This window comes from Microplitis demolitor, chromosome 3, assembly GCF_026212275.2.
Source record: "Microplitis demolitor isolate Queensland-Clemson2020A chromosome 3, iyMicDemo2.1a, whole genome shotgun sequence".
In the NCBI taxonomy this organism is placed as follows: Eukaryota; Metazoa; Arthropoda; class Insecta; order Hymenoptera; family Braconidae; genus Microplitis; species Microplitis demolitor.
In genome coordinates this window covers 21,152,761-21,165,115 of record NC_068547.1, presented here as the reverse complement: position 1 = coordinate 21,165,115, position 12,355 = coordinate 21,152,761, and the positions used below count along the sequence as shown (strand labels likewise).

The following is a 12,355-nucleotide window of genomic DNA, read 5'->3' as shown; positions in this document are numbered from 1 at the left end:
CTAATCGTGTGAATGTTGATGCGGCTGTTGTTTCGCATTGCATGGCAAGATCGGAGTAAGGTGTTACACTCCGTGTTATAGTTGGTGTATTCGTTCGAATGAATGTTGACTTGACTTCTCGTGTGAATTCTGAAGAGACTTTAGGTTCTTCATCAACTATTACCAAGTCTGTTGATAAAATTGATTTAGGTGATGATGATAAGGAACGTGGTAAAGTTCGAGTAGGAGATAGATTAGCAAAATCAAATTTTCCTGGATCTTCTGAGTATTCACCGGATTCCATTTCATCGACTTCGTTTTTTTCGTCTAACGGGACTATTGTTTTATTGAAGATTAACTTTCTGTTGGAAAACACCTTATTCATGGCTGAATTAAAAGCCGATGCATTTATTTTAGTTTCCATTTTTTGATTTACTAAATCTAAAATAAAACGATTAAATTAATATTATTTATTTAAGTAAACAGAAATTTAAAATGTTTGGAAATGATAAATTTTTACCGAAAAGTGATCGCCAAATTTTTGGGTGAAGTTTTAAATTGCCCCGAAAGCCTTTAACGGACATAAATTTGCAGTTATCACCAAACATTTGCACTAAAATATTGCTTATCAATTTTTTCCAATCACCATCTTGCTCGAAGAGAAGATCAATGCTAGTAAAAAGCGATTTACTCATAAAACAGCCTGAGTTAGGATATATTTCTACCTATAAAAAAAAAGATAAATTAATATTTAAGCATGCCATATTTGGTTTTAATATTTTAAACATTAAAGAGATTGAATTTATAAAAATATTTTATATTTTATACCTTCTCGGCAGAATTAGTTAAAACTTCTTTAGTTAGCTGTGAAATAAATTTTATTAAAATAAATCTTAACAATAATATTTGTTTGAAAGAATGTATCATACTTTTGACATTTTCTGAACAATATTCCCCCGTTCTGATTTCAAGGAATACTCCATTGATGCTAAAATAAATTTTTGGAAGGCCAAATTCTCAGTTGTAACTAAAACAATAATAGGAAATAAGTATAGATCTATTGTAGTTTAATCTATAAACGGAAAACAATAGGCGCTGCAACAGAACGCAGTCCTGTGGGAGCAACAGGAAAAATTCTGTGGGAGCAACAGGACAAAATCCTGTTGTAGCAACAGAATTTTCATGTGACAGCAACAGAAAAAATCCTGTTGCAGCAACTGGATAATTCCTGTGGGAGCAACAGGAGCAAAAAAAAAACAAATATACAAACCACCAGGAATGAAACAGACATTTTTTGATGATACCATATCTAATATTTCATCGTCTTCATTATTTTCATCATTAAGACTTGAATCTATTTCGCGAGATTTTAATTTTATTGATGTAGTTTTGTCTTCAATAAGTTCACTTGATAATTGACGTTTATTAATACTTTTTTTGGTCTCTCCTTTACATACTCTGATGTTAGCCGTTTTCGTTCCAGTCCTACCTATTTTACTTACGTTTGTTTTTGATTTTATTTTTTTTTCCGGAACTGAATCGTCTATTAAAAATGATTTGTTTTTAATAATTTCTTCTTCACGTTTTTTTTCCACGCTTCTTTTCCGATTTATCTCTTCTTTCTTTTCTTCTATTAAAGCTACTCTTTGAGCTAATATTTTTTTAGAGAATGCTTTTTTAGTGCGATCTATCACTTCTCCTGTCTCTTCATCGACTTCCAACTCATCCAGTTCCTTTTTATCATCTGTAAAATATTTTTATAGAAGAAAATTGTTATGGTAATCTTTACATTTTTTTTAGAGAAAAGAAATTAAATTCTATCTACTAAATAAATAAAGCTAAACAGAACTTACTGCTCATACGAATTAGTTGGGCATCAAGATGCAGCGTTTTATTTTTATTTTCTTGATATTTTAATCGCACTGTTGCTCCTTCATAACGAGATGCTACTGGAATTTTTGTAGTTTCTAATGTTTGGATATTTTTGGATTTTATCCAATAAACTAAAGTAAACTTTTTTGACATTTTAGTTGAAATTAAACTTTATGAATTGAATATTATAAATGTTAAGTCAAATTATTTAAAAACCAACTGTCAAATTTTAATCGACTGTCAACTTTTCGGACGTAAAAAACAACGCGCGTAATAACATTATTACATATAAACAAATAAATAAATATATAAATATATATATATATATATATATATATATATATATATATATTTGTAGTCTTCTTGTTTATACACATTCTAACCCACATGTTTTAGTGAGAGTAAATGTAGCAGTCATCAGAGAAATTTAAAATTTTAAATAAATAGAGTAAATAATTCAAAAAATAATATTTATAAAAAGGGCACTTGTTAATTTTTTTATTTTTTGAATGCGATGTCTGCTAGATTCACACTCATCATGTTTTAACGGATTATTAATTTAATAAAAATGCGGAAAAGATTCAACGAGCTTACTGAAAGTGCAAAAAATAAATTTATTAAACGTATAAAAGTATTAGACGCTAAAAAATCATGTGGACTTAATATCACCGAACTAACACCGAGAGGACAAAATGTAACTGCATTTAGGCATCGTGAAAACAGGTAAGGCCATTGCATTATGACTTCGATATCTTGTTACAGATTGGTTTCTGCTATATATATATATATATATATATATATATATATATATATATATATATATATATAACTCACAAAAGTACTCAAGAATTTTTTTTACAGAATTCTAGACGACACTGAACTTCCGTCTACGTCAAAAGAAAATGATGTTCAAGTAGTGATTGAGGAGCCAACGGACGAAACTCTATCTGATGGAATGCTAATGGTCGATGATAATTTAAATCTAGAAAAAGACATTCATTATCTTAATTTAGGGGTTAATAACTATCAAGAAACAATAGAACAAGAAGGCGGAGACGATAAAGATGACCACAACTATGACGATAATGGAGATAATAACAGAGCTGATGAAGAAAAAGAAGAAGACGACAGCGGTGATGACGAAGACGACGACGGTGATGACGACGACGATGAAGAAGAAGAAGACGACGGTGATGACGACGACGACGACGATGAAGAAGAAGAAGAAGAAGAAGGAGAAGAAGATGACGGTGAAGGAGACGAAGAAAGAAGAGATATTAGAAATGATAATTTATATAACAATAATGATTTAAATTATGAAGATGAATCGTACGAACGACCTGTTTACGAAGGTTCGCCGATAACAGTTGCTGAGAGTATGATGGTTATGATGAGCTTAGCCATGAAACATAATCTTTCTGACTCATGTATTGATGATATTTTTGAAGCCATAAGTTTACACTGTCCAAAACAAAATTTACGAAAAATTAATTTGTATTATTATAAAAAATTTTTCAGACAAGGGGATTCCACACAAAAACGATATTTTTGTCCCACGTGTACTTCTCCACTAAAAAAACAGTCGGACATTTGTGCCGTTTGTAAAAAGAAAATGAAAGCTCGATATTTCGTAACTCTTTCTATAGTAGAACAAACTCAGATGATTTTGAATAGACCTGATAATTATAATGCTATTTTTCAAAATTGCAATCAAAATGAAATTAACCCGAATATTCTTAAAGACTTATCTGACGGCCTTGTATACCGAAAACAACAGGAATATTTTTCAGACTTAGGTGCATTATCTTATACCTGGAATACTGATGGTGTACCGGTATTCAAGAGTTCGCAAGTTTCTGTATGGCCATTTTATTTACGGATAAATGAATTGCCATATGAGATGAGGATTCGCAGAGAAAATATTATTCTCGCTGGGTTATGGTTCGGGAATGATAAGCCGATACCTAATTTATTTCTTAAAGCGTTTAAACCGGAATTAAATATTTTATTTAAAGGAATTAACATAAAATTAACTTGTAGTGATCGAGTAATTTTCATTAGAGCTATATTATTATGTGGTACATGCGATTTACCGGCAAAATATTCCTTTTTAAATTTTCAACAATATAACGGAAATTATGGCTGTTCAATATGTAAAATTAAGACCGAAAAAACAAAGCTCCCAACCGGTAAATTTGTTCGTGTCTATCGGCATCAGTCAATCTTGAATTATCGAACTTTGGAAGAAACTTTAAATTTCGCCGAGCAGGCTGTGGAAAATAAAAACGACCCAAAAGTTCCAAAGCGTTTACATGTGATTAAAGGAGTGAAAGGCCCTAGTACTCTCAATAAATTAATGCCTAATTACGTTATTGGCACAGGCATTGATTCTATGCATGCTCTATATGAAGGTGTCACGAAGAAGCTAATTTTTTTATGGGTAGATCCATCTTTTAGTGATAGCCCTTTTTCTCTTCGCCCAGTTCTTGATGTGATTGATAAGGAAATCCTGAAAATAAAGGCCCCAAACTTTGTCCATCGTCAACCAAGAGAATTATCTAAATATAAATCATGGAAAGCATCTGAGTTAAAGGCTTGGTGTCATCAATACTCTGCAGTCGTTCTATCTACGGTAATGCGGCCAGAGTATTATAACCACTATTTATTATTTGTTTACGCAATATCTTTATTAAATAAAGATGTGGTTTTGTCTAAAGAAGTTGACATTGCTGGAGAATTGCTGGATAAATTTGTTGACAATTTCGAAATTTTATATGGAGTAAGATTTGCGAGTATCAACCTTCATCAGCTTCGTCATTTACTGAATGACGTCAGAAATTTTGGACCACTATGGGTAAATGATTGTTTTCCATTTGAAGATATGAACGGAAAAATAGTCAGTAGTGTGAATGGAACAACAAATATTGAAACGCAAATCATGAGTGGACACTGGCAATATTTAAAATTTCACACCAAAGCTCAAGCTTTACCAGAAGGATCCATGCAAAATTTCATTCTACGTCGTAAAAAGCAATATAAAATTTGCGAAACTTTTAACAGTGCTCAAAGCATCGGTGCGTACAAAATTTATAACCCGGTAAATGATTCAGCTGTACAAACTTTCGTAAATAATTTTAATAATACTACAACGCTAAGAAAATACTTTCGGTTAATGAAAGATGGCTTATTATATACTTCTGAATTATATAGTCGATCATTACGGACAATTTCATCATTCGTTCAATACCGATCAGCAGAGACATACAAGTTTGCTCAAATTCGTTACTTTGTTAAAGTTTCTCATTGTCGTTGTCAGTCCAATCAGTGCTTATGTGAAGGAACACATTTCGCGGTAATAAATTGTATAGACATTAAAAATAATATTAAATTCACATTTGAAGGTCATGATTTTAAACTTCCGTATTTATATGAGTGTCACATTACAAACAAGATATCGTCCATTCCTGTAGAAAATTTGATAAGTGTATGTTTTTGCATATACAATGATGATAAATTATTTTTAGGGTTTCGAGTTAATAGTCGTCAACGTGAATAAATAAAATCACGTAAGAGTACTGATAAATATCTGTAAATATTTTCTTTTATTTGTTAAAAAAAAAATATATTGATTAAATAAATATTTAAACTTAACAAAAATGAAAAACTGGTATTAAATTATAATTTATATTAATTAATTTTAATTTATTATGTTTTAATTCGTTAATTAAAAATTATTTCAATGCCCTCTACGCTCACTTCTATTTTGTAGAAATGAATTTTCTACGGAAAATTCAAGGTTATCACTAAGTCTAACACTTAATTTCAATAAATCTTATTGTTAATACGAAAAAATTCTAACACGACTAGTTACTGTCCACCACTCGACTAAGTTGTGTGTTAGAAAAAAATAGCTGAGTACACGACTTGTTCGTGTGTTTACAGTAACAGTTCATGTTCAAAGTTTTCCGTGCATATATTTACGCTTGCATAGTAATACTAACTTTTTAAAAAATTTACGTCAGTACGATTTTTAATTAAAAACTAAAAATATTTTATTATTTAACAGCTCCGTATCTTTTCTTCTCTCCAGTCTCTAAAAATAAATTAGCGACATCCACTAGTAAATAGTAAATATTCACTAACTTAGTTTTAGAGAGTATCCTTTTGGCAGTCGATTTTCGTTAAACTCATTTTTGTTACAACCTTCCACCTCTTATTATTGTTTACAAAACTCAGTTAGGAGATGACTGTATAGTATGTAAAACATCTGCTAAATTTTAAGTTTGTAATCTTATGATTTCCGAGGGTGAGTGATAAGTAAGTGAATAGTACGCAAAATAAGATTAATCCGGGAACTTATAATATTTTTTATAAATATTGCCCATAAATAAAAATATTACAAGTTCACGATTTAATCTAGTTTTGTCCTTGCAAATTTTTTGAACTAAAATTTTTCTAAGTTCCTGAATTAATCTAGTTTTGTCTTTCTATCATGTTCAGGATTAATCTAGTTTTGTCCTGGTATAAAACATTAGATCAAAAACAGCTTAAAAATTTCTACAATAGTTCAAAAACAGATTAACTAGTTCAAATACAGACCAATCAGACCAAATACAGTTCAGTTAGATTAAAATCAGATCAAATTTTTCGACCCGGGTAACTTAAAATTTTTAGTTGATTAAAAACAGATCAAATTTTTCGACCCGGGTTAAACGTCAATATAATGTAAATCGCTATCATCACTACTATTAGGTTGATCATCCCCATCGGAACGATCACGCAGTCTTAAATATTTACGCAGTGTGAAATAATAACACCGTTTTAGGTATGCTTCTACATAGGGGAATATATAATACGTAATAAAAAACATAGATATGATGAAAGCAAAGCCTACAATCATTTTGAATTATACTTCTCTTGTAATAACAAGAGTAACTGAATATATGATTTTTTCCAAATTACTTGCCACGGAAAAAACAAGTATCAAAAAAATTAATACTAATGGTAATACATCTGTAGATGATACATAATAAAAATAGCAATCAAAATAATAATCAAAATCATAGCAGTATTAATGAAGAGTTGAAAAACTAATAATAATTTAATTCGATTTATTTCCATACTGAAATAATAAAAATTACTAAAGTAAATAAAAATTAAATTCTTAAGATAGTAACAATAAAATATTTTTGTTACACTGTAAAAAATCACCGGGGTAAGTCCAAGCAGTGTAGGTGTTAAAATCAGCGGTGGTAAATTTTAACACCAAAAGCGGTGTAAAAATAACGCCGCCGCCGGTGTAGATATTTTTTACGGGTGTTAAAATATTATATTTTGTAAATATTTTTACGTTATCGATCACTATACTTGTTAATAAATGATATTTTTAATTAATATTTATAAAGACCTGACGTTTTTGATGTTTTTTTATTTTTAAAGTTAATACTCCAAGCAATCGCAGTTTACCCCGCTTTTACACCGATTACCCTGCTTTTACACCGATATTACTCTGCTTTTACACTGGTTACCCCGCTTTCACACTGGTTACCCCACTTTAACACCGGTGTAATTTTATTTTTACACCACGCGGAATTAGAATGAGACCTTTTTTTTTTTTTCTTTCTAGTCGAAGTAGTAAGAATATATTTTTGATATGAACATTAGTATTTCTTTCAAATTATAAGCAACCAGAATTATAAATAAATAGATTAATACTAAATTAACACCAGTTTCCGCCATTAAATTCATGTTTTTAACGATAAAGTAAACCTTTCTTCGTTTTTGATGGTATACGATCTGTAAAAAAGTTTTTATGTAGCTTGATGTAATTAAACGAAGTATATCTATAAGAAGGCCGGGCAAAATAGGACATATTAGAAATAAATGATGAAAATTATATACCACATACAATATTCTTTGTACAGTTTCTGTGCAATCATGTCACACCGTGCAACGGGATATTCCAACTAGTTCGCAATTTCGGGTACTTTTTTTTTCATATTTTTAGAAAATATGAAAATCATCAAAATACTTGAACTTTTAGTTTTTCCTGTTCGATAAGTTTCCAACTAAACTAAAAAAAAAGAAACTGTAATAAAATTAACAGATATAAAGTATCCTGTAATCAAAAAAATGTTTTGAAAAAAAAAAAAAAAATTATTTTCGTTTAGCTATGACGTCATGCGAGTTAAGTAATGAAAATAAATTTTTAGACGTTTTTAAAATTCCTCATTATTAAAAATCAAAATTTTTGACTTTTGTCATTTACTCTATTAAGTGTCCTATCGTACCCCGGCCTCCTCTGTATTTTCAATAAATATATGGATGCATATCTTTTTTTTCTGATACTCACGACTACTAGCTTTCCGTAAACAATTAGTTGAAGTATCCTTTTTTATCGCAATATACAATAAACATTGATAAGGCTATTAGTATAATAAGAACACCTCCGATAATTAATGTTGCTTTTGAGTCCTCGCTCAGCAACGCCATTACTATGTGTTATACTGAATTACGGATAAAACAAATTTCTATCTTCTGGTGAATTTTTTAATTTGAAGGATGCCGAATTTTCCACTTGGTATAATAGTTTTAAAAAGTATTGCTCAGCGTTACTCGCATTGGCAGTAAGATAACTTTGGCAGTTGGTGTAGCCTTGTTTTAAATAAATAACTATATTAATTACATTTTTTGCTGATACGGCTGACTAATTGTTTCATTAATTAAGTAAATAAATAAATATGTAATAAAATTAATTTATTTATACTAAGATCTCGATAAAATGATATACACTGGTGACAAAAATTAAGGGATATAAAAAAAATTATAATTTTTTTAGTGATTTTTAACATGCTGAAACTCGGTGAAAAATGGTCGTAGAGTAAAAAAAAAATAAAAAAGCTAATTGTAGCCTCAAGTTTCACGTTTTCAGATCTAGACTTAAATTTTTTTTATCATGCACGGTTTCGCAATAATTTTAAGAAAACCGACGAAAAAAAACATTTCCAAATTTTTGCTCGTCTTCCAACAAGTCCATGGGCTTCAATAATTTTTTTTGATAATCTGATCTTATGACTTTTTTAGGAAATTTTATGCCCTTTAATTCGCCGGCCTAAAAAAGTCTCTACAATGATTTCGCGCTGAATTATAATTTCAAGAAAACAAAATTTTTCAGGAAACTCAAAAAACATTTTTCTGGAAACACTTGCCATTGAAATGATAAATAAATAATTGAAGAAAATAATGTTAGCGTCCCCAAAAAATATTCAAACAAGAAGAATTCAATTTTTTAATTGAAACTACTTAAAAAAATGATTAAAAGTTGATTGACTTATGTGGGGTTTTTCAACCAAACGGAAGAAAAAGTTATAAAATCATTGTTATTTTTTATTTTTTCCACTCAAATAATTTATTAAACTGATAAAATAAAGTATATAATATGTAAACCCCCATTAAAAAAAATTTATAAAAAAAATATATTTTAAAATATAAAATAAATACATTTTTTATACAAAAAAAAATATATTAAAAATACATAAAAAATATATATAAAATATGTAGAAAAAATATATATATTCAATACCTAACTTCTACCTGATTTTCTTATATATTTTATACATTTTAAATATATTAAAAATATATCTTAGAATATATAAAAATACATGTATAAAAATATATTTTTTTTATATTTAAAAATATAAAAAAAATATAGGTTTGGTAATATAAAAAAATATATTAGTAATTTATTTTAAATTTGTCAAAAATATAATTATAGAAAAATATTAAAAAGTTATATTAAAAATATATTTTTTATATAAAATTTTTATATTTCTTTTTCTGTGTTGTTAATTAACTTGAAAATATATTTTTTATATAATTTTTTTAATATTTTCTCTACCTAGGTTTTTTGTTGAATTAAAAATATATTTTTTATGCAAATTTTTTATATTTTTATAATTATATTTTTTATAGATTTAAAATATATAAAATATATACGAAAATCGTCCAAAAGTTTGCTATTTAAAATATTTTTTTTATACATGTTTTATATATATTTATATATTTTTTATGTATTTTTTATATATTTTCTTACATAAAAAATGTTTTTTTTTTATATTTTAACATATATTTTTTTTATAAATTTTTTTCATGGGGGTATAAACTCTGAAACTCAGAAATAACAAAAAATAATAATTAATTTGAGTATTTTAATTAGTCATATTATTATTTTTTTTTTCCAAAAAACGCGCGAATTTTAAATAAAGCAGAAAAAATTATTTCTATAAAACTAAAACTGCATATGCTTATTTGAAAAACCCCATCATAAGTCATTGACTTGTAGGGTTTCTCGATAAAATGAAATTTCTGTCACTCCGTTAATTGTTTTTTAAACACTGATTTGATGTATATTTTTATTAATTTCTATGGAGGGACACCCAAAGAACCCAAAAATGCAACAACATAACTTTGAATATTTTCAATAAAATTGAAAAAAAAAAAAAAAGAATCACACAATATTCTTTACAAACAGATTTAAGTTGTAATATCACTTAATCTATCGAATAAAAGTAAAAGAAAAAAATAAGTAGATAAATTCAGCGGCAAAACGAAATTTCCTTGTAAGATCATACACCTGAAGAGCTTAAATCTTATGTAAGAGCTTATTTGAAGATATAAAAAAAAAAAAAAATTATTGACGAAGCATAAAATCCATTAATGCAAATAGAGAAAATCATTTTTGTGATTAATACCCGTACATTTGAAATGTTTTTTCATTAATATAACAACAATAAATTCATTAAAGTAGGCAAGAAAAAAACGTAAAAAAAAATTTATAATTTGAAGTTACCTCATTTGCCAGCAATTTTCATGTGACGAAAAAAAAAAATTCTTATTTTATAAATTTCTCTTTAAACTTCTGCAACTCTATTTCTTATAATTAAATGAAATAATATTGTGTGATAAATAAATATTTTAACATAATAATATAAATGTATACTCAATAGAAACTCGTTTATGAAGTTCAAATTTAAATTACATTTATTATCTAATTAATTTTTATTTGTGTGCTATCACTTTTTTATTGTAATTTAAAATAATTGTAATAAGATAATAATTGTTGTACTTAAATATTTTATACTCACTTGTGGATAGTGGCGATTGTATTTGTTGTGCTTCGATCGAATTTGGTCAGGAAGTCTTTTATCACTTGAGGTGTAAACTGAACTGACTACCGGGCTGCTCTTCAACAAGTGTATATATATCCGAAAACGTTCATTGCCCCCACCTAGATTGCGTACTCGAACAGAAGAAGCATGCGTTGTAGCAGAGTAGGGTAAAAGACCTGATACTCCATGTATTTACATATCTATATTTAGTAAAATTTAGTAAATATAGATATACAAATCCATAAATGATCGAGTACTAGTTCCCTGATCGGGTATGGGTTTCGTACCTCACTCGAGTTGTCACATAACAATCTCCAATAGGGAAAAACGGAGCAAAATGACCTAATTCAACAAGTAGTTAAATTTTTATTTTCGAAAAAGTGTGAAAAATTTTCGGATGAAATGCGGAACGGATGACTGTATTTATTTAATTTCCTCAGGGGTGCCGGGGTATCTGAAGAAAGGGTGGAATGATGAAAGATGGAACAGGGTAGCAAGATTTAGACTAGGAGATAAGCTTAGAGGAGGTAGATATTGGGAGAATGGGGATAAAAAGCTGTGTGTTATGTGTGGGAGAGGTGAGGAGAGTTGGGAGCAAGTGTGGGAGTTTCGCACTGAGGTCGGGACAGAAAGGGGTTGGCAGGAGATGAGGAAGGAGGTGTTGGGGAAGGAGGTTCAAAGGGAGGATTGGTTGAAAAGAATAGAAAACTTGAGAGGGGTAAGTGAGAATAGGAGGGAGGGGTAAAATCATGAAGCGGAAACGCAGGTCATGGTATGAATGTGATCGATGGAGGTATGCGTGGGAATCCGGAGAAGGCGATTTTTTTTTTTGGCCAGCGTGGCTTTTCTTTTTTCGCTAAAATGTATAGAGTGGTAAAGTAATGTAAGTAGTATGTAAGAAATAGGTTTTTAAGGAATATGTATCCCTATTTTTTGGGAATAAACATTTATATTATTATTATGCAATTCCCTCGGAGTAAAATTCACTCCGAAATCACTCGGCTAAAAAAAACTCCCTATTTACTCCGTATACGGAGGGATTTTTTCTAAAACTTCAGAACTCTAAGTGACGGAGTAAATTTCGATTTTTATAAAATTCGTAATCACTCCCGATTTTTACACTGAAAAAAATAATCGGTAGCAGCTACCGATTAGCAATCGAAAAAATATATATCCGGGAATATATGCTGGCAAAATAGCATACATACGACAATACTGAAGATAAAAGCCAGATATATACTACTTTGCCGGAATATATATTTTTTCGTGCGGGTGTGTAAATTAATACTTAAGATGACAAACATCGATGGATAGCTTAAAAGAGTTTATCAAAAACG

General features: G+C 28.9%; 1 long non-coding RNA gene across 1 annotated transcript; it reads right to left on the bottom strand.

Moving 5' to 3' along the window:
* Positions 1-7,545: 7,545 nt before the first annotated feature.
* Positions 7,546-11,071, bottom strand: LOC103577393 (uncharacterized). The gene is made up of 3 exons (XR_549415.1): positions 10,995-11,071; positions 8,204-8,505; positions 7,546-7,647 (listed from the first exon to the last, which is right to left on the bottom strand). It is a non-coding gene; the product is annotated as an uncharacterized LOC103577393 (long non-coding RNA).
* Positions 11,072-12,355: the final 1,284 nt, after the last annotated feature.